This window comes from Zosterops lateralis, assembly GCF_965231275.1.
Source record: "Zosterops lateralis genome assembly, chromosome: 3".
NCBI lineage: Eukaryota > Metazoa > Chordata > Aves > Passeriformes > Zosteropidae > Zosterops > Zosterops lateralis.
In genome coordinates, this window is record NC_139764.1 from 103,976,335 (window position 1) to 103,981,857 (window position 5,523).

The following is a 5,523-nucleotide window of genomic DNA, read 5'->3' on the forward strand; positions in this document are numbered from 1 at the left end:
ACTTGCTCATGGGGATAGGAAGAAACTGCCTCTTTCTGCTGATTTTTCTATAGTTGTTACTTACAGGTATATTATCCCCTGCACCATCTGCACAGAACAGTAAGGCCTGAACCCTCTGAAACATGACATGTGCGTATGAAGACAGACATAGCAGTGACATCAGTGAGGTTCCCTCCCTTGTGCCATGGTATGAATTTAACCAGAACTTAAATTCAACCAGATCTCTGACATCTTTTTTATACTCTTTTACCCTGGGAATTCAAGAACCTTTTGAATGCATTTACAAGCTCCTGATGCGTGTGAGTGGTAGCAGTGCTCAGGCTCATGTTCCTGCCAACGTGACCAACCTCATTCCAGAACAACAATGCTACCCTGCAGGTGGAGGCCACTTGCACCTCTCTATCTCACAGATACCCTGAGAAAACACTTCTCAGAGATAAAGCTTTTCACCATTCCCATTTCTCACCTTCTAAACCCACAAAAGAATTATCTAATTCTTGTCTTACTTCAAGGCATATATTTTCCCATGGAGAAGCATCTCTTCTAGCTTCTCCTTGAAGATGTATAAGCAAATATTTTATATAAGCAAAGACTGTTACTCAGAGAAGTTGTGGATGCCCCATTCCTGGAATTGTTCAAGGCCAAGTTGGATGGAGCCCTGAGAAACCTGATCCAGGGGAAAGTGTCCCTGTCCATGGCAGAGGGGTTGGAATGGGATGATCTTTAAGGTTCCTTCCAACCCAAACCATTCTGTGATTTTATGATTCTTTGAATCTGCTTTTGATACATTAAAACAAGACTTTGCCCCATTCCCTCCCCCAATGCTGGCTATTTATTTTTTGTCCAATAATGGGTGCCATTTTACTAAATCCCACACTCAGACTAAGTAGCAAACTATGAGGTTTACTTCAGATCAACACACAGGACTGAGTGAACAAAAACAAAACAAAACCAAAACCAAAATAACCAAAACAAACAAACAAACAAAAAATAAAACACCACCAAACACAAAAAACAACTTCCTTGCATTTTAACCAATTGTAGAAATAAAGTTATTATTAAAAAACCTGGGACAGAAAAAATTAAAAATCTTTTTCTGTGGTATTCATGTAACCTGGGGATTTCAGTGCCACAGAACAACAGACACAAACACCATGACTCAAAGGGCTGGAGCCTTTTTCCACCACTGAAAGTAAGCCTCACTGGGAGAGGTGCTGCTCCAAGTGGCTGGTTTTAAACCTTCAAACACATTATATAATACAAAGCCCAGGTCCAGACCCCTGCAGGAAAAAAAGAGAAACCAAAACATTATGTTTAAATGGTACCTTTCAGCTCTAAAGAACCCAAGCCATGAATCATTTTATCCACTGCAGAATGCCATCACCTCGAAGCTGAAATGCAGCAGCTGTTTATTACCCTGCAAGAACACTAAGATGGGTGCTCTTTTGCAGCCAAAACAGCGAGGAAAACCGAGTAGACAAATATAATATCCTGAAACACACAGGCTTATCCTCCCTACCTTTATAATGAGTACCAGAGGAACTTTAGGGACCACAAGCAGCTGATGCATCCAGACGCCCAGTGCTAACAATGCTTTCCACAGCACTTAAGTGATCCTTGGAAGCCAAAAGCATTTGACCTGGACATGTTTTGCTTTGCTTGGTTGACAGTGAGGCCAAGAGCTGGCTATCACACACTGACCACAATTTCTATGTCACATCCAAAGTCACTTCTGTCACACTTAGATCCACAGTTAATGCCAGAAACACAGTAATCACGATGGTCTGAGTTGTCCAAAGATGCAGAAATTTGTTTCACTGCTTGTGGCAGCTAATTGTAGTTGTGTACCTGCCCTGACAGTTGACTGTTAATTAATAAGTTGTGATCACGCTCTCTCAAACAAGGCTCCCTCAGACCCTGACTCACAGTATCTTGGGGAGATGCTACACGTCTCTTGGAAGTGCCTTATCAAAATTGGAACTGTTTGCTATCCAAATATACTGAAGTTTTCACTCAAAACTCAAAATCTCGTTGTTACACCACACTCATCACTGTGGTATCTGAGTACGGCCATTTCCAGCAGAATTCCAGCCCCAGCTGGATTCAATGAAGAGTCACTCGGACACAGTTAACAGGGGCCAGGATCATGCAGCGAGTCCTGCGTGGGCTCATGAGAAGTTGTGGCAGAAGCTGGACTTCAGCTCCCACTGAATGAGAAAGGGTCTTGTGGCCAAAGGACATTAATTAGGAGATTGCCAAAGCACTGGGGCTCCGCTCCAGAGCACTCACACAAGATGTGTGCCACTGTTCCCTGCTGTGCAAAGTGAGCGTGTCTGGCAGGGCAGTGGTGGGGACTCTCCTGTTCTTGCACAGGTCCTCTGAGAGAGGAAGGAACACTGATTGCACTATGTCCTGGGAGGAGATGAGCCCACTGGCTTTTGTTTATCCCACAGTGGTGTGAAGTGCACTATGAAAACAATCTATTCTACAGTACAGCTCTGCTTGTGCCGGTGAACCAAAGTAAGGTAAGAACGCTTGGTCAATGGCCCAAAATGGGGACTAAAAGGAAATTGAGTCTTGGGTTGAAATGGCTAAAATGTCAGTCTAAGTCTCCTGTACTCCTCACCCCACTGTGGCTCATCCATTCCACACAAGAGGTATTTTTAGCTCTCCAAGACTCTCAGCCTTTCTTTCCTGGGTCACTTGCAGTCCCAGAGAAACAACTCCCATTATGAGCTAAGACTTTCCCAGGCAGTATGCTTGGCCATTTACAGACCTGCCCATCTCTGTATCTGATTGATACAGAGATATTGCAGCACTTCTGAAAACAAGATGTTTTCACCAAAACACTCTCTGATAATCAAACAAATCAAAGGGCAACCTAACTGGATCCACAAAAGCAAAATGTGCAGCTGCCAAAGTATTGCTGTTATCTCTGGCATGGCTGGGTCACTGGGACATTTCAGAGAAAAAAATGTATTTCCTGTGTAGACCCAATTAAAATACTTCTGGGGAAATGTTTCATGTGTTCTAAAGACCTGAAGATAGAGCTACCCAACTGGCTTGTAAGGAATGAGAACACTTCCCAGGGGTTGATGGAAAGCACCAAGCACTGTCTGCTGTACTCATTACGATTAGGCTCAGCAGCAGCCTCTGACCTTGCAAATATCTGGCAGGAGGGTGCTGTGCCCTCCCAGACAGAGGGAGCTGCCTCCCCCTTCCAGGAGCGAGCCCTGATAACGTTGGAGGGCACTGCAGGATTCCACCTAGGTGTCCCTCCAGAACAGAAGCCACTGGCCTCTCCTGGTCCACACACCAGCTTTGGAGAAAACAGCACAATCTGTGAAAGGTAACCCGTACCCCTCCTCCTGGGTCTGACCAAGTTCCATCTGCACACCTGGGTCCACTTTTACTTCACAGGGAAGAGGACTTTGCTGCCTATGCACAGGTCTCTGGGGACAGATGGAGGCTGTGGGTCTCTTGCTACACAGGTAACAAGACTTTGGTTTCCACCTACCTAATTTTCCATTTTGATCTTTTATTTTTTTCTCTCTGTTCTCCCTATTATTAGTTCATGTTCTTGTACTGCAGGATCTGGCTGTTTTTCTTACTGTTCTGGCTGGGACATGGGAGGCGGATGGCTCCCCCAGGTTGGTGAAACATGATAAAAGCAGAGTGGGGAGAGAGGCAAGGATGAGAACTCAATTATTTTGCTCATAACACAATGTGCCTCCTCTCTGCACTCCAGTCCCACTGACTCATCAGCTCTATATGTGCTCCCACTAGGTTTTGTAGAGAGCAGTTGCCGCTCCAGAATTTTTTGGATGAAACTGAATAAACTCTTGCTCCAGGGAAAGTTCTTCCAGCTGGAAATCTATGGTGAGTTACAAGTGGCAGCCCCAAATAACATGAAGGCTGGGGAATGACCTAAGTGGTCACAGGGTCTGTGATCTGAATGCTGCTGCCATCTATTGATAATTGATAACTCACCCCAAGGAACCTGCAGCATACCCTTTTCACCCGGAGCCAGCCTCTCCCACCTCAGTTTGACCACTAACCCTGCAGAGGAGTAAAGCTGGTAACTATAGCCACAGCCTCCTCTGCCCCGTGCAACCACAGTGCTGGGAAAGGAGAAAGGATGGTCTGAGGAGGAAGGATTGACACTGGTCTTTCATTCTTTCCTCTGCTGAGCCTTACACATCTAGCAAGGAAAACAAAGGTGACATTGCAGATTGGATATGTCCTGAACAGTATAATGACAACAGCAGTGTAGGATGAATAATACCCAGAAAACACACTCAGTGAGGGCTGAGTTCATGCTGCAGCAATTAAAGGACTTTGGAGGGTATTTTTATTTTCTTTTTATTTAACATCACAATGGCATTTAGATACCGTAATTCCAATTGGCCTAAAGGGTTCCATTTTCTGCAGAAAACAAAAATATTTGAACCTAAAATGAAAACCAGAAAATGTTCACATCAGATTGTAAAAAGTATGTGATTTCACCCCAAATCTAATTAATTTCTCTTGAGATCAGTGCACTTCTTTTCTGGGTTATTTTTTTTTTCATTTGATTTGGAGGCAGAACTGAAAAAATCAAGTACGGAAAGGGTGTGGGCAGAAGGGATTGCATTTATGAGAGTAACTGATACTGCTGGAAAAAAACAGACCAGCCTTCAGGCACAAAATGCTGTTTGTTTCTTCCAGCTGTATCAGCTGGTCACATAAAAGCTATTCCTTCTTCTTCCAAAATTATTCCCACTTATCTTCTGAACCTAACCTGGCTGCAGGCATACATTTACTGAAACAGCAGTTCTAGAACTGTCCAACATACAGACATGACAGACAAATCTAGAAATTGCAGTGGCAGCTAGTTAAACCCTATATATTTGTACAGATTCTTGTGTCTAACCCAAGACTAAAATAGTTCCTTAATCAGAGGGCAGAAAATTAACAAAATGTGATGCTATTAATTCTACCATCATCAAGAGCTGAGCACAGCCAGTCCCTCTTACTTGGCTCCCCCATAGGTTTCACAGCACGCACAGAGAAGCAGCAAACCTGATCAATATGTAAGTGTCCATCCAAAACAGGTCTGTGATCACATCCTTTAAGCCGAGTGAGCAGCAGATTATCCCAACTTGATGATTTTTAGAAACTGATGGGCTTAATAGCCCATAACTCTATCCTAGAGAATGAAATCAGGGAGGGAGAAATGTAGGCGATGCTTCAGACAAACTCTCCATAATAGCACTTCAAAGCAGCAATGGCACAAGCTTCTGGAAGCAAGGAAACAGGCATTGAAGTGCACATTATGTGTGTGAGCTTGAATCATGCTAAACTGTCTCATGCACTCCTACACATGCCAGCACAGTGTCACCAGCTCCTTAACAGCACATATTACTGGAGAGAACCAAGCCCACATGGAAAAGAGCTGCATGAGAAGACCTCAGCACCACTCTGCTCCAGGACTTGCCTTGAGCTTTACATCCCATATATCTTTCCCTTTGTTTGTAGATCCTT

At 44.0% G+C, this 5,523-nt stretch overlaps 1 long non-coding RNA gene across 1 annotated transcript; it reads left to right on the plus strand.

Moving 5' to 3' along the window:
• The first annotated feature begins 3,278 nt into the window (after nucleotides 1–3,278).
• Nucleotides 3,279–3,648, plus strand: LOC310906652. The gene is made up of 3 exons (XR_014589461.1): nucleotides 3,279–3,349; nucleotides 3,421–3,491; nucleotides 3,592–3,648. It is a non-coding gene; the product is annotated as an uncharacterized lncRNA (long non-coding RNA).
• The last annotated feature ends 1,875 nt before the right edge of the window (nucleotides 3,649–5,523 follow it).